This window comes from Schistocerca serialis, chromosome 7 (assembly GCF_023864345.2).
Source record: "Schistocerca serialis cubense isolate TAMUIC-IGC-003099 chromosome 7, iqSchSeri2.2, whole genome shotgun sequence".
Taxonomy (NCBI): Eukaryota; Metazoa; Arthropoda; class Insecta; order Orthoptera; family Acrididae; genus Schistocerca; species Schistocerca serialis.
In genome coordinates this window covers 118,206,268-118,230,680 of record NC_064644.1, presented here as the reverse complement: position 1 = coordinate 118,230,680, position 24,413 = coordinate 118,206,268, and positions in this window count along the sequence as shown.

Sequence of the window (24,413 nt, the reverse complement as noted above, 5' to 3'; positions counted from 1 at the left end):
TTCGAACATCTTGCATCATTTTATATTGACAAACGCTTTTTCCAGATCGACAAATCCTATGAACGTTTCTTGATTTTTCTTTAGCCTTGCTCCCACTATCAACTGTAATGTCAGAATTGCTTCTCAGGTGTCTTTATCTTTCCTAAAGCCAAACTGATCATTATCTAACACATCTTCAATCTTCTTTTCCATTCATTTGTGTATAATCTTGTCATCAACTTGGATGCATGAGCTGTTAAGCTGATTGTGTGATAATTCTCGCAGGTGTTGTCTCTTGCATTCTTCAGAATTGTGTGGATGACTTTTTCCCGAAAGTCAGATAGTATGTTGCTAGATGCATACATTCTACATGCCAATATCAAGAGTCATTTTACTGCCACTTCCCTCATGATTTTATAAATTCTGATGGAATGTTATCTACATGTTCTGCCTTATTTAACCTTAAGTCCTCCAAGCCACTCTTAAGTTCTATTTGTAACACTGGATCTCCTATCTCTTCTAAATCGATTCCTGTTTGATCACATCAGACAAGTCTTCCCCCTAATAGAGACCTTCAATGTACTCTTTCCACCTATCTGCCCTCTCCTCTGCATTTGACAGTGGAATTCCCATTACATTCTTTATGCTACCACCCTTGCTTTTAATACCACCGAAGGTTGTTTTAACTTTCCTATATTCTGAGTCAGTCCTTCCGACAATCATTTCTTGTTTGATGTCTTCACATTTTTCATGTAGCTATTTCGTCCTGAATTTCCCTGAACATTTTTGTACTTCCTTTTTTCATCGATCAACTGAAGTATTTTTGCTGTTACCCATGGGTTTTTCGCAGTTACCTTCTTTGTACGTATGTTTTTATTTCCAACTTCTGTAATTGGCCTTTTTAGACTCACCCATTTCTCTTTAACTATACTGCCTACTGAGCTGCTCCCAATTGCTGTATCTATAGCAATCAAGAACTTCAAGTGTCTCTTGTCATCCCTTAGTAATTCTGTATCCCACTTCATTGCGTATTGATTCTTCCTTACTAATCTCTCAAACTTCAGCCTCCCCTTCATCACTACTATGCTGTGATCTGAGTCTACATCTGCTCCCGGTTAGACCTTAAAATAAAATATCTGATTTCGGAATCTCTGTCTGACCGTGATGCAATCTAGCGGAAATCTTCCCGTCTTTTCCAAGTTCACCGCCTCCTCTTGTGATTCTTGTACAGAGTATTCGCTATTATTACCTGAAATTTATTACAGAACTCAATTAGTCTTCCTCCTCTCCGATTCCTTGTCCCAATCCCATATTCTCTTGTAACCTTTTCTTCTGCTCCTTCCCCTATAACCTCATTCCAGACCCCCATGGCTATTAGATTTTCATATCCCTTTATGTACTGTATTGCCCTTTCAATATCCTAATATACTTTCTTTATCTCTTCATCTTCAGCTTGCGATGTCAGCATCTATACCTGAACTATCGTTGTCGATGTTAGTTTGCTGTCGATTCTGATAAGAGCAACCCCATCACTGAACCCTTCAGTGTAACGTACTCTTTGCCCTACCTTTCTATTCATAACGAATGCTACTCCCACCATACCACTTTCTGCTGCTGTTGATATAACTCCATACTCATCTGACCAGAAATCCTTGTCTTCTTTCCATTTCACCTCACTGGCCCCTACTGTATCTGGATTGATTAGCCTTTTCATCTCCCTTGTCAGATTTTCTAGCTTTTCTGCCACATTCAAGTTTCTGACATTACACACCCCGACTCGAAGAACGTTATCTTTTCGATGATTATTCAATCATTTTCTCACAGTCACCTGCCCCTTGGCAGTCCCCTTCCGGAGAACGGAATGGGGAATAATTCCAGAATCTTTTGCCACCAGAGAGATCATCAGTTTTTCCAGTTACACATGTGGGTGTGTGTGTGTCTGTGTGTTACTTGTATGTGTGTTTGTGTTTGTGTGTGTGTGTGTGTTTGTGCGTGTGTGTGTTAGTGCCTGCGTGTGCGTGCGTGCGTGTGTGTGTGTGTGTGTGTGTGTGTGTGTGTGTGTGTGTGTGTGTGTTTGTGTGTGTGGCATGTGTTTTTGTGTGTGTGTGCGTGTTGCTCATGTGTAGCATTACGGATAATGAGTGAATAGAGATGAGAGAGTACATGTATTACCGACTTTTTATAAAATCAGTAGAAATTAAAGACAGAAACTCACAATAGTGTGAGAATAATATAATATTGGCCAAGAATAATAAACTCCATAGTTCCAAGTGCACCCATCTTCTTTTGTTTTTCAGTCTCTGTTTCCATGAGTAATTAAAATAATTCATCTTCTGTTGTTGTTGTTGTGGTCTTCAGTCCGGAGACTGGTTTGATGCAGCTCTCCATGCTACTCTATCCTGTGCAAGCCTCTTCATCTCCCAGTACCTACCGCAACCTACATCCTTCTGAATCTGCTTAGTGTATTCATCTCTTGGTCTCCATCTACGATTTTTACCCTCCACGCTGCCCTCCAATACTAAATTAATGATCCCTTGATGCCTCAGAACATGTCCTACCAACCGATCTCTTCTTCTAGTCAAGTTGTGCCACAAACTTCTCTTCTCCCCAATCCTATTCAATACTTCCTCATTAGTTATGTGATCTACCCATCTAATCTTCAGCATTCTTCTGTAGCACCAAATTTCAAAAGCTTCTATTCTCTTCTTGTCCAAACTATTTATCGTCCATGTTTCACTTCCATACATAGCTACACTCCATACAAATACTTTCAGAAATGACTTCCTGACACTTAAATCTATATTCGATGTTAACAAATTTCTCTTCTTCAGAAACGCTTTCCTTGGCATTGCCAGTCTACATTTTATATCCTCTCTACTTCGACCATCATCAGTTATTTTGCTCCCCAAATAGCAAAACTCCTTTACTACTTTAAGTGTCTCATTTCCTAATCTAATTCCCTCAGCATCACCCGACTTAATTCGACTACATTTCATTATCCTCGTTTTGCTTTTGTTGATGTTCATCTTATATCCTCCTTTCAAGACACTCTCCATTCCGTTCAACTGCTCTTCCAAGTCCTTTGCCGTCTCTGACAGAGTTACAATGTCATCGGCGAACCTCACAGTTTTTATTTCTTCTCCATGGATTTTAATACCTACTCCGAATTTTTCCTTTGTTTCCTTTACTGCTTGCTCAATATACAGATTGAATAACATCGGGGATAGGGTACAGCCCTGTCTCACTCCCTTCCCAAGCACTGCTTCCCTTTCATGCCCCTCGATTCTTATAACTGCCATCTGGTTTCTGTACAAATTGTAAATAGCCTTTCGCTCCCTGTATTTTACCCCTGCCACCTTCAGAGTTTGAAAGAGAGTATTCCAATCAACATTGACAAAAGCTTTCTCTAAGTCTACAAATGCTAGAAACGTAGGTTTGCCTTTCTTCAATTTTTCTTCTAAGATAAGTCGTAGGGTCAGTATTGCCTCCCGTGTTCCAACATTTCTAGGGAATCCAAACTGATCTTCCCTGAGGTTGGCTTCTACCAGTTTTTCCATTCGTCTGTAAAGAATTCGCGTTAGTAGTTTGCAGCTGTGACTTATTAAACTGATAGTTCGGTAATTTTCACATCTGTTAACACCTGCTTTCTTTGGGATTGGAATTATTATATTCTTCTTGAAGTCTAAGGGTATTTCCCCTGTTTCATACATCTTGCTCACCAGATGGTAGAGTTTTGTCAGGACTGGCTCTCTCAAGGCCATGAGTAGTTCCAATGGAATGTTGTCTACTCCGGGGGCCTTGTTTCGACTCAGGTCTTTCAGTGCTCTGTCTAACTCTTCACACAGCATCGTATCTCCCATTTCATCTTCATCTACTTCCTCTTCCATTTCCATAATATTGTCCTTAAGTACATCGCAATTGTATAGACTTTCTATATACCCCTTCCACCTTTCTGCTTTCCCTTCTTTGCTTAGAACTCGGTTTCCATCTGAGCTCTTGATGTTCATGCAAGTGGTTTTCTTATCTCCAAAGGTCTCTTTAATCTTCCAGTAGGCAGTACCTATCTTACCCCTAGTGAGATAAGCCTCTAGCCATCCCTGCTTAGCCATTTTGCACTTCCTGTCGATCTCATTTTTGAGACGTTTTTATTCCTTTTTGCCTGCTTCATGTACTGCGTTTTTATATTTTCTCCTTTCATCAATTAAATTCAATATATCTTCTGTTACCCAAGGATTTCTACTAGCCCTCGTCTTTTTACCTACTTGAGCCTCTGCTGCCTTCACTACTTCATCCCTCAAAGCTACCCATTCTTCTTCTACTGTATTTCTTTCCCCCATTCCTGTCAATTGCTCCCTTATGCTCTCCCTGAAACTCTGTACAACCTCTGGTTCTTTCAGTTTATCCAGGTCCCATCTCCTTAAGTTCCCACCTTTTTGCAGTTTCTTCAGTTTTGACCTACAGGTCATAACCAATAGATTGTAGTCAGAGTCCACATCTGCACCTGGAAATGTCTTACAATTTAATACCTGATTCCTAAATCTCTGTCTTACCATTAGATAATCTATCTGAAACCTGTCAGTATCTCCAGGCTTCTTCCATGTATACAGCCTTCTTTTATGATTCTTGAACCAAGTGTTAGCTATGATTATGTTGTGCTCTGTGCAAAATTCTACCAGGAGTCTTCCTCTTTCATTTCTTAGCCCCAATCCATATTCACCTACTACGTTTCCTTCTCTCCCTTTTCCTACTACCGAATTCCAGTCACCCATGACTATTAAATTTTCATCACCATTCACTATCTGAATAATTTCGTTTGTTATATCATACATTTCTTCAATTTCTTCGTCATCTGCAGATCTAGTTGGCATATAAACTTGTACTACTCTAGTAGGTGTGGGCTTCGTATCTATCTTGGCCACAATAATGCGTTCACATGAACCATGGACCTTGCCGTTGGTGGGGAGGCTTGCGTGCCTCAGCAAAACAGATAGCCATACCGTAGGTGCAACCACAACTGAAGGGTATCTGTTGAGAGGCCAGACAAACGTGTGGTTCCTGAAGAGGGGCAGCAGCCTTTTCAGTAGTTCAAGAGCAACAGTCTGGGTGATTGACTGATCTGGCCTTGTAACACTAACCAAAACGGCCTCGCTGTGCTGGTACTGCGAACGGCTGAAAGCAAGGGGAAACTATGGCCGTAATTTTTCCCGGGGGCATGCAGCTTTACTGTATAGTTAAATGTTGATGGCGTCCTCTTGGGTAATATTCGGATCTCCGGGCGGGGACTACTCAAGAGGATGTCGTTATCAGCAGAAAGAAAACTGGCGTTCTACGGATTGGAGCGTGTAATGTCAGATCCCTTAATCGGGCAGGTAGGTTAGAAAATTTAAAAAGGTAAATGGATAGGTTAAAGTTAGTTATAGTGGGAATTTGTGAAGTTCGGTGGCAGGAGGAACAAGACTTCTGGTCAGGTGACTACAGGGTTATAAAAAATTCATCTTCCATAAACTCCATTTCTTCATCATCCACCTCTTTGTACTCTATATGCCTTGGCAGGTTGTAGGGTCGCCCTTCCTCCCCCATTTCTGTTTGACCTTCAATGCGTGCGCCTTTATGACTCTCCTGTATATATATTGTCACATATGCCTGTACGCTTAAGTTATCTCCTACATGAGCTGCGCGGGGTAGCCGTGCGGTCTAGGGTGCCTTGTCACTGTTCGCGCCGCTCAGCCCGTCGGAGATTGCAGTCCTCCCTTGGGCATTGGTGTGTGTTGACCTTAGAGTAAGTTACTTTAAGTTAGATTAAGTAGTGTGTAAGCCTATGGACCGATGACCTTAGCCGTTTGGTCACATAGAACTTATCACAAATTTCCAAATTTTACCTCCTACATGCTCTCCAGCATTGGCTGCTGGAGATTCATCATCCGATGTGGCAAAGCGGTCTGATTCCCTACGAAAAAGCACTGATTCAGTCACTGGAGTATATATGTATCTATTCCCATATGAGGATATTTACTGCATAAAAATTTTATTTACACACACAACTATAGCTCGGTTCCATTATGGGACAGAGTGAGATGCATCTCGTCTCGGGAGCCTGCATTTCGTCATTAGCCGTATGAGTTGTTTTCTTCACAGCAACAACTCCACATCAACATGAAACCCCTACCTGATGTGAGTCCCAGAGGCGGCAGCTCTGGTACCTGTCATATTTAAAAAAGCGCCAGCATCGAGCTGCTTCCATGAAAGAAACATGCAGTGTCACACACTACAGTTTTTAATGCAAAAATTGGATGCAAATGTTCACAGAAGTTGTTGTAGCTATATAAGACAACTGCTGGATGTTGTGATCATCCGGTATCCATCGAGATGCAGTGTCATGCACATGATAGTGTGAGAGGTCATCACCAATAGTTAATTTGTTTCTACACAAGAGTTTATAACACCACAACTCTGGATGATCATACATTTTCTACGTGTTTTAACAAGTTTGTTGTATTAGCTGTGCTGAATATTATTCTTGTAAATATGTTGTCAAGTTACAAATGCTATTTGTTATTTGAGAAAGAGAATGCACATGGAATGTTTACATTTTGTAAGTAGACATGCTGCTCTAGTAAGGGAAAAGCTATTGTCAAAGAGTATAATAAATTGTAAATGCATTATCGCTGGGCTGTGCGAGCGCGCAAAAAATGTAGCAGTTCGGAGTCGCGAGGAGACTGTTGTCATCACTGGCTGTGTGTATTCGCCAAGCGCGGAGATAAAGGCAGTTTCGGAAACGCAGAGCAATGAAAACTGAAATGGTTGTTTTGGCGGATGTTTCATATGGGCAAACTTTGCGTATGGCGTTTATTGGGCACAGTACAAATGGAGCAAGTGTAATACACATAACATCAAGCGTACTGTGGGCCCTTGTTATGGGCCCTTGTTATGGGCCCAGGTAGGATCTAGACTTTTCATAACTAGATGTGTAATAGGGTGACCAGCGTAGTTGGAATTTTATTGCTTAAATAACATTTTTTCGTGCATATTGTCAAGTAAATTATTTTCCTGTATTGTTATCCAAGTATTATTCATCCTGTCCCATTGTACAAACCGAGATAGTCAGAAAACGAACTGAAAATGAAGTGAACATTAATTAATTAGATTATCAAATGATAATTTTTCCAACTTTTGGACAATAACGTAATAATGTCAGAAATAGAATGATGCAAAAGCCAGTATTAATTCATTTACTAAAAATAGAGTAACTTTCCTAATAAAAAAACTGGTAGTGAAACTTTACATAACTTGGACACTGAATTTCACTGTCAAAGCACAATTTCTGATTTCTAGCTTGTGAAATAATTTATAATTTTTATTACAAAGAAATGCCAGAGTAACTGCAAGGTAAATGACAGTCCTTGCCAATGAGTAAATTCAAACAATCTTTCTGCTTGCTACAATTACGACAGTCATTATTACGGTGAGTAACGTAACAAAACGTTTCTGTCCAGAGCCAGTAGCCATTCTTACTCTAACTGATCTTTAAAAATTAATATAATATGTATGTGTTTGCTATTTGATTATTATTTGACTACTGTGACGTGTGTGTAGTGAAGTACCTGAAAGTGTGCAATAGATACTGTTCCTACGTCATGAAGCCAATAACTATTCTTACGTAACATTACTTACGAGTATAAAGTTCAATTTCAATTTCATTATTCTTGTTCCGGTGAGGAACTGACGACTGTTGGTTATTTCCATTAATGACATACTTTGAAAACCTTTTTTCCAAATTTTCCATTAACTACTGTTAGTTAAAAATTAGTTTATGTAATAAAAATATATAAAATTAACCAAACTTCGTTTATAATCGCCATTGCTAAAGTACTGACCAGTGACGAATCGGTTATAGCTTCATCTACTTCTCGCGGTTTTGCATTATTCTTCGGAGTAGATGCTTTTTCCCCACAGGTTAGGGACTTTGGGTACACGGTCATATAGAAAAGCCTAATTAGCCGGAGATGAAGGAGGGTTATAAGCTCTGAAACAGATTTCTTGCCTGTTAGGAATCACGTGCCCTATGATATTCACTTAGCGTTATTGTGCAACAGCTCGATATATACTCATATTATATTTAATCCATTAATGAATGCCTTCTCATGTATGTTACATTTGATATGCATATGTACAGTGAGCAATTTTATCAGCAAGCATTTGAGGAATCATTCACGAATGCATTACCAATGAAGGCACAGGAATCAGTACGTAGTGATGACAGATGGGCTCCTCGTAAGTGTTACCACCCCTTCCCCCATTTCACTCCAACCTGGAGTGTGATTTTCGTATTCTGAATGTATTTCAGTTTTGAAGAATGCCACAGCTATTACTATTCACGATGATGACTCCAGCCCTCTTCCATCTGTAGCTGATATCGAAGAGGTGAGCATCACTGACCCGATTCTGTTTTCTTTTCCCCCTCCAATCCATATGCATGCTTCACTTCATATACGTTATAGTTGAAATGTCAGACTGGGAGTAACAGGAAGAAGCAGCAACATGGAGATGGTGATAACGTATCACTGAAATTGCCTTAATGCTTTTTATGCTATGTAGAACAGAGACACCATTCAAATGAGAGATATGTTGAAAGTATCTTAGATAACGATGTCTCTGAAAATGGTCTTAGACATTTATGCACGTGTGTACACAGACGATTAGCCCAAATGCATATGCGACATGGGCACACTGCAACCAATCACTAACAGTAAGTGCACTATGACGACTTATGTACGTGATTTCAGAATACAGTTCATGTATATAGAAGTTCTTCATGCACCTACAGCTATAAATTACAATTTCCTCTATGTATATCACATAGGCAAGCACCCTCAAATCATATCATAGCCACAAAAGACAATTTTTTTCCTGTCTTAATGTCTTAATGTATATGAAAGTAACAGTGCGTGCAATATACTTATGTATGGGTTTTTCTTCCTTTCCCCAGATGCGTCCACATATTGTAAATATTGTATAGCATATGTGTAGTGTATGTGTTGGGATAGTGTTTCTCTGGAACAAGGTATTTTATGTTCTGGGTATTGGCAGTTGTAGGATGGCATGATGTTACCAAGAATTGCGACGACAGCTCTTAAAATTGTTGTTTTATTGATATACAACCGGTTTCGCCTCCTAAAGACACATCATCAGGTGCAATAATATCTCGGGTCTACCCATCACTGCTAGGCAACGTTTATTATTCGGTGAATAATGTAACATAAATAATATTCACTGAATAGTATATATTGGCAAGAAGCAATGGGCATGACCATGATCGCTTAACATTGTTGCATCCAATGATGCACCTTTAGGCTGCGAAACACGGTTATGTATCAATAAAACAATTTTACCAGGAATCTTTGGAATTCTTCTTAACGTCATGTTTCAACAGAAGTGATCTATATTGCTTGCCGAACGACAGGTTATAGGAAGTCAACACCACAGTGCCGCGGGAGGAAGTCGTTGGGTGGATGGAGTATCTGGGCGAGTTTGCTTCAGCAATTCTTTATCTTGTTCTTGCTGGACAGTGCGAATGAAACTTCTTTTTGAGAGATTGTTCCTTAAGGCTTTGCTAGTTAAATTAGCTACTTCTTGTGACTAAAACTGTCAGGTATCTATCCAAGACTTTAAGACTGCTTTTGTAGTTATAAAATTTCTGAGGGTTTGTTTTTTGGGTCTAATGATCCTTACAGATAAACAATTTATTTATTTGATTATTGTCAGTTGTTCCATTTTTATTGGTGTAATTACTGTATATTACAAAATCGTTTTATATTTCCCTTCAGTAACTAAAACTTGAGAAACAGCCCTGGTAATTTTATAAGTGCTGTTTTGAAGGCTTTCTGCACAAACATAGATGGAGTGCTGTGTATGGCGGCACCTGCAGTACTGCCAGCTGATGCAAACTCCTTGTTTCTCCTTTTATTTAGCTGTGACTTAATTGAACAAAATGTTCTGTCCTTTGACCTTTTTATCTTTATTGTAATTTCATTCCCCTGCCCATATGGGGCAGGGGAGGGCTGGCACTGACACAGTCCGCCATTCTTCAGCCAATTGACTTTACAAAAATACTGAAGGGTGAGTACATAAAAAAGGGAGGATAAAAAGTGGGACATCAAAACCACAGTAAATGGAAATGATGGGAGTTCAAATATACACTAAGATGTGGACATGCACTGGGAGACAGTTAAAAAGTCGACATAAAGTTAAAAAAACACAGCTGGCAAATCAAAGTGCACTTAAAAAACACTGGAGGCAAACACAAGTTAAAAATCAGCCACAGGATAAAAATCACACAGAGAAAGACACCTGAAAATGCCACAGGAAATGACTGAGCACTCATGAAGAATAAAAAACTGCTGGTATGGACCTGCGGAGGGACTGGAGGCTGGAGAGGAGGGAAAAAGAGGTGAGGAAGGTGTGGTGGGGGAGGGGGGTGGTAGGAAGTGGAAAAAAATGGGACAGGAGGCGCAACAAGGGGCAGGAGACAGGCAGGGTGGGAGATGAAGAGGGAGCACAAGGCAGGAGAGAGTGCATAGACACTGAAGGGGAGCACACGAGAGGGAGGGGTTACAGGAGTGGGTAAAGCCGCTCAGGAGAAGGGAGGGGGAGGAGAAGGAGCCCTGAGGAGGAGGCAGGATGAAGGTGGGGTTAGAGTTGGTAGGAGGGGTAAACGCCAGGGCGAAGTTCGTCATCCGGGAGGGATAGGTGCTGGAGTTTGTGTCGGGAAAGGAGGTGAAGGGTGTGGAGAGGGAGAGAGGGCGGGACACAACGGTAAAGGTGAGTCAATGGGCTGGGGGTAGAGAGGGATAGAGTGAGTGGGCAATATACAGGGTGCAGCTGTGTTCAAGGAAAAGGAGAGGGTGAGGGAAGGGGATGAGGTCGTAGAGGATACGAATGGGGGATAGAAGGCGGATACAGAAGGCGAGGATCTGGAGGGTGTTACAGAACCAGGGAGGGGCGGAAATACAAGCAATGCTGGCATGACAAAGGATGGGGATCAAGGATTTGTAGGTGTGAAGGATGGTGGAAGGATACAGTCCCCATGTCTGGCTGGACAGGAGTTTCAGGAGGTGGAATCTGTTGTGAGCTTTGTGTTGGATTGTAAGGAGATCGGCAGTCCTTTCACGTGAATGGAAGGTTCTTATACTCCGAGTTCCTAGCTTATAACTTATCAGCGTAGGTAGATTATTTGTTTAAAAGAATGTTTTTGTGACATTAACTTAGAGACATCAACACAACTCAACCAGACACCTATTTTACAGCTGAAATACACACACATGCACACGCACACACACACACCTAAAATAATTTGAAATACTATGGTTTCTCGCATGAGAGGATGAAAATTGGCGGAACAAAGTCAGAATATTTAGCACTGAAAGATGTGCAGATGAGGTCTTGCAAGATCCAGGATGATGAGCTGAAATCGGTCTGCAAATTTAAATACCTGGGGTCGTACTTACAGAGGGACAGAGGACTGGAAAGCGAGAAATAACATCGAATAAATTGCGGTTGGAACAACTACAGGAAAATGAGTGGAGTGTTGTGTGACAAGAAGGTGAGCATTGGGTTGAAAGGGAAAGGGAAAGTGTACAAGTCGGTGGTAACGCCTGCTGTGATATTTGGGGCAGAGACATGGCCAATTACAGTAGCCCAGGAAAGGAGGATGGAAGTGGCGGAAATGGGGATGCTGAGGTGCATGTGTGGGGTAACAGGGAAGGACAGGATTAGAAATGAATTTGTTAGAGGAGCTGTGAAAGCTGGACCCATGGGGAAAAAGATACAAGAGAGCAGACTAAGGTGGTACGGACACTTACAGAGAAAAGGGGAAGAGTATATTGGAAACAGAGTTGAAGATATAAAGATTGAAGGTGCGAGAAGGATAGGAAGACCGAAGATGAGGTGGAAGGATAAGATATACGGGGACCTAAGGGAGAATGGATGGAAGAAGGAAGAGGCAATGGATAGAGTACTATGGAGGAGAAGGATCCAGAAGAGCAACGCCGACCCTACGTGGTGTGGGACAAGGCGACGATAAAGGAGAAGAAGAAATAAAGATGGTTTCTCGCCTTGTAAGTGGTGTACTCTGGAGAGCTGCTTGAAAGCTACTTTCAGAAGCTGTAGACTGTTTTCGGATGGATCCAGATTGCAGTTGGCAGCCATTGGGAGTGAGTGAAGCTGTTTTAAAGAATTCACTAAGAGAAATAATTGTTGCAGGTCACTGGTTTTCAGTTTTATTGTGTCATAATACGTAAATTATTAACATGTTTTCTAATATACTTTTTTCTAAAAAGATGTTTAGCTAATACATTGAGCTTTAAAATGACGTGTTTGTTGCCTATTTAAATTTTATTTTCGCTTTTATTTGCATTTCTGAATTTCAAGATGGCTGTGTCACTAATATGAAATACTAATATTCCATATTTGTACCCCAGTATTTCATAGTTGGTTCAAATGGCTCTGAGCACTATGGGACTCAACTGCTGAGGTCATTAGTCCCCTAGAACTTAGAACTAGTTAAACCTAACTAACCTAAGGACATCACAAACATCCATGCCCGAGGCAGGATTCGAACCTGCGATCGCAGCGGTCTTGCGGTTCCAGACTGCAGCGCCTTTAACCGCACGGCCACTTCGGCTGGCATTTCATAGTTGTACAGTACTTTCGCAAGCTGTTACAGTTACAGTTACTGCTTCAAAAACGACTTCACGAGATCGTGAGTGGGATGAGTCTGCCATGCAAACAGTAAATAAAAATATTAGAAAAAAGAACATGAATTTCCTGAAGGGAGCAAAAACATTCCAAGTTCTCAAGGCCAGTCTATTTAGGCAACTGAAATCAGATTTACCTGCTGACTGGGCGAAAAACTGCTCTATCTCCGTAACAAGAACGACAGCCGACTGACTATAGAATAACAATGGAAAGTAAACTTTTTGGAGTTACCCGAAAGGATCCGCAACAGATGTCATTTCGGTTTGCCAAAGACAGCAATATCCAGAATCCAGTTTTGGGTGAACATTCTGGAAGAGAATGGTTACGCCTTTTAGTAAGGTGGCACAAGAATGATATTTCGATTCGAAAACCCACAGCAACGTCATTTAACAGATCTATAGGTTTCACAACAGAAAATGTAGCAATATATTTCTTTCTGTTTTCGCAAGAGATGGAGAAAAAGAGCTATCCTCCGGGCAGAATATACAATGTCGACGAAACTGGTCTAAGAGTTATGCCGAGCAAAGTTCTCCAAGTTGTTGCAAGAAAGGGAAAGCGACGAGTGGCAGCTATATCTTCTGCAGAGCATGGATCACTCGTGATTGTTGTCACCTGCGTAAGTGCTGCAGGAAGTTTTGTGCCGCCTGTAATGACGTTCCCTCGTAAGAACCGCAGCAGTCAGCTAATGAGAGTGCTCCCACCTGGGTCTCTACTTGCATGTCATCCCTCTGGATGCACTCAAAGCCAGCTGTTTACTGTCTGCTTTCAATATTTCGTGGGAAAGTTGAAGCCAGCAACAGAATTATCGGTGCTACTGCATCTGGATAGGCATTATAGCCACTCCAGAAATCTGGGTGTTTTTAGTCCCGCACGCAAAAACCAGGTTATCTTTTTGTACCTGCCATCTAATGCCTCCCACAAGATGTAACAGCCGTATACAACTTTCATGAGTCAGTTGAAAGCCTATTACTCTGATGTGGTACACGTATGGGTGAGGAAAATGCACTTCCAATGACACACATGGACCTCGCCGAGCTGTATGGGAAGGCCTTTCTCAAGTGCCAGACAGGGCGGATAGCAGTAAATTGGTTTTGGGGGACAGGAATATACCCGCTAAATCCTCATATTTTCACGGATGCAGATTTCATTGCCAGCAATGAACGTATAATTGAGGATTTACCAATGATCCAGACAATGAACCACCTACAGGAGCTGTGGGTATAAAACTGGAAAGGCTAATATTGAGGCCGAGACAGGAACATCCACAGCCACATCTGGAATTATACTTAGCAAATCTCACCTGTTCCGCAAATAAAGAAGAGACCAGTCACCAGGGGAATAAAAGCAGATTCTTCAGCAATACTAACCACGTCTTCATACAAGAGATCTCTTGAAGTATCGACAATAGCAGCAAATAAACCGGAAACAAAGAAGCGAAGACAACCAAAGCCTAGGGACCAAGAATCATCTGATTCTGAGGATGATGTTTTTAGTGTGAGAGATGATTGGTTCACCCTGAGTAGCGTTTCGGACAATGGTGTACCCACTAGCGAGGATTCCGATTGTCTCTTTTGCTCACGTAAATTTTCGCAGGACAACGCAAGGGCAGAATCGCTAATAAAGGACGATATGTCTGTGACTTCTGCAAGTGAATATAATAACAGAAAATTCTGGGTGTTTCTATTGTTTTATTGTATGTTATGGTGTGTTCTTTGACAATGAATTATTAGATTTTTCCATTATTTGTTTTATCTTCAACAAACTCGAAACGAATGGACTGTTCCATATTTGTACCTTATAACTTGAAGAGCTAAAACTGTCAAACTTTGTGTTAAGCCTAATTTATAAATGTTTCTAACGTAGTATGTATTCGAAAATACAGGAAGCATTAAAATACATACCAAAGAATGTGCTACAGATATTTTGTTTGCTTAATGTCAAAAACTGAGAAATTTATGAACAAAAACAAAATGGTATTCCATATTTCTGGACGACTGTGCCTGGATAAAATATACTAAGGAATTCTGGCGTAGAGAGGACTGTAGTAATAGGGAATAGAACGGCCCTTTTCCACTGCAGACAGGGGATTGACGCGCTTCTACATAAATAAATCTCCAGTACTGGGGTTTTATTAATGGGGAACTTCATTTTGCTAAGATAATATAAATCAGCTGCATTAAACTAAGTTAAGTGTCAATAATTCGTGCATACAGTCAATAGTCTGTATCAAATTTATTGCAATAAACGTTGATCAAATGGCTCTGAGCACTGTGGGACTTAACATCTGAGGTCATCAGTCCCCTAGAACGTAGAACTACTTAAACCTAACTAACCTAAGGACATCACACACATCCATGCCCGCGGCAGGATTCGCACCTGCGGCCGTAGCGGTCGCGCAATTCCAGACTGAAGCGCCTAGAACCGCTCGGCCACACAGGCCGGTAAACGTTGATCAGGTTTTAGTACCACTAAGGGTATCTTCTTCAGAAGGTATAAAGTCACCTATGATGTTTTAAACATATTACAGAAGAAACAAATAAAGTAGCTAATACATTACAGCAGTAAACCGAAACACTCGGAATAAAAGCGGAACTAAAAAATACCGAACGAATCGAAAATGAGCGTCAGGAGAGCAATGAGAAGCTAAAATTTTGTCAGCCGATCAGTGTAAAAACCCTACAAAGTTTTGGTATTAGGTAAAATCAGTAATTTATTCAAAGTCCTCTCCTAACCTAACGTAAGCTTTTCATTCACTCAGTGACCATACTGGCACCGAAACGTAAAATAACAGAGAGAAGCCCGAAATACTGATTTCTGTCTTTCGAAATTGTCTCACCGCAGGAGATAGCAACACGTCCCTTCGTTTCAGTCACCGTACGAATATCGAAATGGCAGATACTGTGATAGCCGATCGCGGAATAGAGAAGCAGTTGCAATCGCTTAACAGTGGAAAGGCATCATGACCGGATGAGATACGTATAAGATTATACAAAAATTATGCGAAAGAACTTTCTCCCCTCCTAGTAGCGGTTTATCGTAGATCGCTATAGCAACGAAGGGTAGCTAGAAAAGCGCGGGTCATACTCATTTTGAAGAAAAGTTGTAGGACCGATCCATATACGAGAGTGAGTCAAATGGAAACCTTAAATTTGTAATAACAAATCGCTATTTCGCGCCGTTTTCCTGTAAGTTGGTAAGCGTGCTACAAACAGCGTGCAGAATGGCCTGTAGGTGGCAGCATAGTGCAGATGCACACATACTGTTGCGGTATCACTATAAAGATGCCCGCCCCACTTGCGACTTGCACTAGGGAAGAACAGCGTTCTGTTATTCGGTTTTTGCGTAGTGAAGGGGTGAAACCTATTGAAATTCATCGGCGAATGAGGGTTCAGTACGGTGATGTATGTTTGTGACAGCAGCAAGTCTACGAATGGAGTAGGAAGTTCGCAAATGGTGTGACTTCCGTGGAAAATGCTCCTCGTCCAGGTCAGACACAACGAGTTGTGACTCCACAAAACATTGCAGCAGTTGAAGCCATAGTGAAGGAAAACCGCCGAGTGACACTGAATGACATTGCAGCGTGTTTACAGATTAGTCATGGGTCAGCACACCACATTGTGCATGATGTGCTCCAGTTTGACAAAGTGTCTGCAAGATGTGTGCCACGGCATTGACTCCTGAAATGAGAGAACGACGTGTTGATGCTTATGAAGAACTTCTTCTGCGCTTTGAACGAGAAGGTGATGGCTTCCTTGCAAGAATCGTTACTGGGGACGAAACCTGGGTTCACCAACCGGAAACGAAGAGAGCAAGCAAGAAATGGCGCCATTCCTCATCACCAAAACCAAAGAAGAAGGAACAGAAGCATGAGCAGGGAAGGTTATGCTGATTCTCTTTTAGGACGAAAAAGGCGTCACTTTGGAGCACTACATGCCTAGAGGGACCACTGTCACCACTGCATCATACACAGATCTCCTAAAAAATCATCTGCGGCCTGCAATCATATCAAAGCGACGTGGATTGCTGTCAGCAGGTGTCCTTTTGCAACATGGACAATGCAAGTCCTCACACTGCCCGTACAACAGGCAACAATCACAGACCTGCAACTTGAGTCTCTTCCTCATTCACCATACTCACCTGACCTTGCCCCAAGTGGTTTCCATATGTCTGGACCACTCAAAGACGCAATGGGAGGAAAGAAGTTCCGTTCTGATGAAGAGGCACGCCACGCGGTACATGAGTGGTTGCGCGGACTACCAAAATAATTTTTTCCTGAAGTACTTTATGCAGTTTGTAAGCGCCGGAGGACTTGCACTGAGCGTGGGGGAGATTATGTTGAAAAGTGATACAGCTTAGTACCACTTCTGTACAATAAATAACATTTGAAAAAATAATTAAGGTTTTCATTTGACTCAACCTAGTAATTATAGGTTTATGTCGTTGACGTCAATTTGTTGTAGAATTGTGGAACATGTTTTATGCTCTAGAAAAATAACTTTTTTACAGAACGAAAACGTCCTCTATAGAAATCAACGTGGGTTCCGCAAACAGAGATCCTGCGAAACTCGGCTCGCTCTGTTCCTCCATGAAATCCACAGCGCTATAGACAACGATGCTCAGGTTGATGCCGTGGTCCTTGTCTTCAGGAAGGCATCTGACACTGTGCGGCTCTGCCGCTTACTGAAAAAACTACGAGCTTACCCAGAAGCGGATCAGATTTGGGACTGGATTCAAGATTTTCTTGTGGCTAGAACTTAAAAACTTCGCGCGTAATGGAACAAAATCGACAGATGAAAAGGTAATTTCCAGATTACCTCGAGGAAATGTGATTGGAGTGTTACTGTTAACAAAGTATGTAAATGATCTAGTACAATGGTTGTCAAACTGCGGGCACGGCCCCGAGGGAGAGGGCGAGGGAGAGGGGCGGGAATGGCGTGCTAGGGGGGGGGGGGGGGCAAGTTATGTTAGGAAAACAAAATACATTCTTAGTAACAAACAATTAGGTTTATCTCTTGTCGAACAAATGACATGCCACTGATCTGGTTTGATTTTCGCCCGATGTCGGTGTTAACGCCAGACGTAGTCGACGACAATGAAACCGATGTCACATTTTCAGCATTGTTTGAAATGATCGCTCAAGCTGCGCGACTTCCTTCAACGTCATCCAGCAACAAAGCCCACACTAGCGAGATGAGTAAGCGTTTTTCCTAGGTAACGTTGCTTCCTTCGACAGTCGGCGCAATACCATTTGTCGCCTGCACCATCACTATTTCCGTAACTATCCCGCATCCTTATAGTGACGACTGTAATTATAGTCTTATAATTAGAGACTTTGCGAGGAATACTTGACTGGTTCCTGGTTAGTGACAAACGTCAAGACAGCAGTGGTCCGTCAACTGGCGGAGGGGAGGAAGATACTTTTTTTTTCTTATGGGACTTAACTGCTAAGGTCATCAGTCCCTAAGCTTACACACTGCTTAACCTAACTTATCCTAAAGACAAACACACACACCCATGCCCGAGGGAGGTGTCGAACCTCCGCCGGGACCAGCCGCACAGTCCATGACTTCAGCTCCTAAGACCGCTTGGCTAATCCCGCGTGACGAGGGAGATACCCCAAAGGTGAAAACGGGGAGGTATGATGACAACTGTTTATTGTTAGGCCTCACAAAAACTACAATTAATGGGGAAGAACGTCCGCAGGGTGTAGTTTCTTTAACGATTTTAGCTGCTGATAGCTTGAAGCCTAACAAGTTAAAGAGACATCTTGAAACCAATCATCCTGAATTAACGGTCTATTGACACACAGTCAAAATGGGTTTCGAAAACATCGTTCCTCTGAAACACAACTAACTCTTTATTCACATGAAGTGTTGAGTGCTATTGACAAGGGATTTCAGATCGATTCCGTACTTCTGGATTTCCGGAAGGCTTTTGACACGAAACCACATAAGCGGCTCGTAGTGACATTCCGTGCTTGTGGAATATCGTCTCAGTTATGTGACTGGAAATGTGATTTCCTGTGAGAGAGGTCACAGTTCGTAGTAATTGACGGAAAGTCAACGAGTAAAACAGAAGTGATTTCTGGCGTTCCCCAAGGTAGTGTTATAGGCTCTTTGCTGTTCATTATCTATATAAACGATTTGGGAGACAATCTGAGCAGCCGTCTTAGGTTGTTTGCAGATGACGCTGTCGTTTGTCGACTAATAAAGTCATCAGAAGATCAAAACAAACTACAAAACGATTTAGAAAAGCTATCTAAATGGTGCGAAAAGTGGCAGTTGACCCTAAATAACGAAATGTGTGAAGTCATCCACATGAGTGCTAAAAGGAACTTGTTAAAATTCGGTTACACGAAAAATAAGTCTAATCTAAAAGCCGTAAATTCAGCTAAATACCTAGGTATTACAATTACGAGCAACTTAAATTGGAAGGAACACACAGAAAATGTTGTGGGGAATGCTAATCAAAGACTGCGTTTTATTGGCAGGACACATTTTTGTAACAGACCTACTAAGGAGGCTGCCTACACTATGCTTGTCCGTCCTCTTTTAGAATACTGCTGCGCGGTGCGGGATCTTTACCAGATAGGGCTGACGGAGTACATCGAAAAAGTTCAAAGAAAGGCAGCACGTTTTGTATTATCGCGAAATATGGGAGAGAGTGTCACAGAAATGATACAGGATTTGGGCTGTACATCATTAAAAGAAAGGCGTTTTTCGTTGCGACGGAATCTTCTCACGAAATTCCAGTCACTAACTTTCTCCTCTGAATGCGAAAATATTTTGTTGACACCGAACTACATAGGGAAGAACGATCACTACGATAAAATAAGGGAAATCAGAGCTCGTACGGAAAAATATAGGTGTTCATTCTTTCCGCGCGCTATACGAGATTGGAATAATAGAGAATTGTGAAGCTGGTTCGAAGAACCCTCTGCCAGGCACTTAAACGTGATTTGCAGAGTATCCATGTATATGTAGATGTAGATGAACAGTAAAACCAAAAGATTTTTTTTGTCAGGAAACTAAATGTTTAATTATCTACCCAGAAGAACTTGCTAGAACGACGAATGTGACGTCTAAGGACCTTTCACCCTCTTATCAGATTTCTTACAGAATTGCTAAATGCAAGAAACCACATACGGTTGCAGAAACTCTGGTTTTACCAGCATCATTTGATATAGTATCAACAATGTTTGGCGACTCATTTGCTCAACAGTTGAAAAGTATTCCTCTCTCTAATGACAGCCGGCCGCAGTGGCCGTGCGGTTCTGGCGCTGCAGTCCGGAACCGCGGGACTGCTACGGTCGCAGGTTCGAATTCTGCCTCGGGCATGGGTGTGTGTGATGTCCTTAGGTTACTTAGGTTTAAGTAGTTCTACGTTCTAGGGGACTTATGACCTAAGATGTTAAGTCCCATAGTGCTCAGAGCCATTTCTCTAATGACACAGTGCGTGGAAGAATTTTAGACATTTCTGACGATTTTCTCGAGCAGTTAATCAATAAATTGAGCAACAACTATTTTGCACTTCAAGCAGACGAAGCAACTGATAGCCGTAAAGATGCTCATTTGATTGCTTATGTTCGTTTCGTTGATGAATTTAACATTCGAGAGGAATTTCTTTTTTGTGAGCCGATACTGAAAACAGCTACAGCTGAAATCCTCTTTGACATGCTCAATACTTTTTTTAATCAAAACAGTATATCATGGAATAGGTGCATTGGAGTATGCACAGACGGAGCTTGCTCAGTGTCTGGAATTCATGGTGGATTGCAAGGGAAAGTTAAAGCTGTAGCTCCTGATGCTGTATGGACTCACTGCATGATACATCGGGAGAGTCTGGACGATAAAGAACTTAGTCCATCCCTTCATGAGGTTCTGAAAACGGTTATACAAACAGTTAATATTATTAAGGCAAAATAAATAAAATAGATGATTTTTAAAGTGCTGTGTGAGGAGACGGGTGATGAACACACTCAGTTGCCCTTTTTTTTTTAATGGTCGATGGCTTTCAAGGGGTAAAGTATGCAAAAGAATGTTTGAACTGAGGAAAGAGGTATTCTGTTTTTTAAAGGAGAGTTGTCACTTGCTGGCAGACTGTTTCAACGACAGAGATTTTTTATTTAAGATGGCTTATCTCACTGACATTTTTGAGAAACTGAATATTCTTAACACTTCACCTCAAGGCAGTCAGGCACCTGTACTATCTTGGAATGAAAAGGTGAAGGAGTTCCAAGGCAGTCAGGCAACTGTCTATCTTGGAATGAAAAGGTGAAGGAGTTCATAAAGAAATTAGAGCTGTGACAAAACCAAATGGAGAGTGGCATACTAGATATGTTCCCTACTATAGTGTCACTGTTAGAGGATACAGATAATCCAATACTTCCAATGGCGATAAAAGCTTGCTTTTTTTTCATCTTGCAAAATTAAAATTTCACTTCTAGAGATTTTTCAGCAACGATTTTAATAAACTTAATTGGATTAAAAATTCATTCATAAATGCTTCTGAACCATCATTTGTAAATATACAAGAGCAAGAACAACTTAACACGTTTCTTGTAGTGGCCATTTTCGCAGCAGCTGTATATAAATTGCAGTTGTTTAAAAAAAAATGCCTTTTGCATGCTGCACATCGAAACTTTTATTTTTATTTATGCACCCAGACGCGTTTCGCCTGTTTTACAAGGCCTCTTCAGTGCGTGTCAGGTAACTTCTAATTCACTGCATCTAAGCAAACTGTTTTTTCTCATCTGGCAACCACGTTGATTAAATGCAGTCAATTAGAAGTTACCTGACACCCACTGAAGATGCCTTGTAAAAAAGGCGAAACGCGTCTGGGTGCATAAATAAAAATAAAAATTTCGATGTGCAGTATGCAAAAAGCATTTCTTTGAAACAACTGCAAGAACAACGTCTTGAATTCACTTGTGATACTTCACCGAAGAGTAAATTCAATGAAGTGTCTTTGTTGGAGTTTTGGATACATATTAGCAAGGACTTCCCGACGCTAAGCCAAAATGCAATGAAGATCCTGAATCACATACTTGTGCGGGAGTGAATTTTTCAGCTTTGTCAGCTATGAAGTCGAACTACCGCTCAAAACTAAATGTAAACACTGAACTTCGAGTGGCTCTTTCTGCTGTTTCTCCACGTCTTGAGAAACATTGTTCTCAAAAGCACGCTCATCCATCACTCTGAACTTTTTATTTTAATTTTATTGCTCTTGTAATTCTTGTTTGCTGATTTGAAAATAATGTTCATTTCATAGTTTTTGAATAAATAGAAACGTGATAAAGATAAAGTATTTGTTCCGTGTTTTCATTATAATGAGTCATGTTATCTTTGGTTTGTGCTGTGAAAAATCCTTTTAAATTGAGCTTGGTAAGCAGAAAAAGGAAAAAATATAAAACATGACTATTTTTTTTTAATAACGGTAGGCTTGGAGGGGAGGGGGCTCTGATAGTCTTTTTCCTAGTGAAGGGGCGCCCGGAAGAAAAAAGTTTGAGAATCACTGATCTAGTGGAAAGCGTCGAAAACTTTTTAAGCCTGTTCACGCATGATGCGGCTGTCGTTAAGAAGCTAGCAACGTCAGAAGACAGTACCGATTTGCAGGAGGGCTTGAACAGAAATAAATGTAACATATTACGCATACATATAAAAATAAATCCACTACTGTGCAACTATAGCACTGTTGAACGACCTTAAGAGGATTGACCACACACAACAAATAGTAGGAAAAGCAGGTGACAGACTGGGATCCACAGGAAGAATCTTATGGAAATTTAATTCACACACGAAACGAAGTGGCTTACAAGGCGCATGTTCGACCGACTGTTCAGTGTTGCTTATCAGTCTGCGACTCTCACAGTAGTACTGATCGAAGAGATAGAGAAGATCCAACGAAGCGCGACACATTTCGTCACGGGGTCGTTTAGTTGGAGCGAGAGCTTTAAAGAGATGCTCGACAAACCATTATAGCAGTGTTACAAGACAGACATTGTACATCGCGGAGATGTTTACTATTTAAATTTTTAGAGAGTTCTTTCTGTAAAGAGTCAGACAACATACTACTTCCTCCCACGTTGCTGTTGTTGCGATCTTCAGTCCTGAGACTGGTTTGATGCAGCTCTCCATGCTACTCTATCCTGTGCAAGCTTCTTCATCTCCCAGTACTTACTGCAACCTACATCCTTCTGAATCTGCTTAGTGTATTCATCTCTTGGTCTCCCTCTACGATTTTTACCCTCCATGCTGTCCTCCAATGCTAAATTTGTGATCCCTTGATGCCTCAGAACATGTCCTACTAACCGGTCCCTTCTTTTTGTCAAGTTGTGCCACAAACTCCTCTTCTCCCAAATTCTATTCAATACTTCATCATTAGTTATGTGATCTACCCATCTAATCTTCAGCATTCTTCTGTAGCACCACATTTCGAAAGCTTCTATTCTCTTCTTGTCCAAACTATTTATCGTCCATGTTTCACTTCCATACATGGCTACACTCCATACAAATACTTTCAGAAACGACTTCCTGACAAATCTATACGCCATGCTAACAAATTTCTCTTCTTCAGAAACGTTTTCCTTGCCATTGCCAGTCTACATGTTATATCCTCTCTAATTCGACCATCATCAGTCATTTTGCTCCCCAAATAGCGAAACTCCTTTACTACTTTGAGTGTCTCATTTCCTAATCTAATTCCCTCAGCATCACCCGACTTAATTCGACTACATTCCATTATCCTCGTTTTGCTTTTGTTGATGTTCATCTTATATCCTCCTTTCAAGACACTCTCCATTCCGTTCAACTGCTCTTCCAAGTCCTTTGCTATCTCTGACAGAATCACAATGTCATCGGCGAATCTCAAAGTTTTTATTTCTTCTCCATGGATTTTAATACCTACTCCGAATTTTTCTTTTGTTTCCTTTACTGCTTGCTCAATACACAGATTGAATAACGTCGGGGGGAGGCTACAACCCTGTCTCACTCCCTTCCCAACCACTGCTTCTCTTTCATGTCTCTCGATGGCAGTTATAAAACTGCCATCTGGTTTCTGTACAAATTGTAAATAGCCTTTCGCTCCCTGTATTTTACTCCTGCCTCCCACGTACTTCTTACGAAACAACCATAATGAGAAAATTCCAGAAGTTAGAGCCAATACAGAGGCTCACCGACAATCATTCTTCCTTCGCACTCTTCAGGAGTGGAATAAGGAACAGGGGGTGATAGGAAGGGGGGGGGGAATCAGTTAGCATATAGTGGTACCAGAAGGACCGTCTCCTTCAAGCCGTTGGGTGGCTTGCGGAATATAGTGTAGACATAGAAATATGGAATTTACATAACATGCATTACTTAAAATTATAAGTATTCATTATGAGCTACGACGCTGAAATCAAATAGCTGATATCATAGATTAAGTACTCCACGAAAGTAGCAAGAATTTCTCCACAGTTGCAGCTTATTATAAGAACAGCGTTAAACTAGTTACGATGCCGAGTAAAGGCAGCGTAGAGCGCGCCGCCAACTGGGCGCTAGTTGCGCGATAAACGCCCCAAAGTATGGACTACCTATCTGAAACAGTTATGCGTCGATGTAGTATACATTTAAGTGTTTTAATTACGACAAACTGTACATAGTGTAACTGCGACGACATTATAAAAGAGACTGCAAAACGAACAA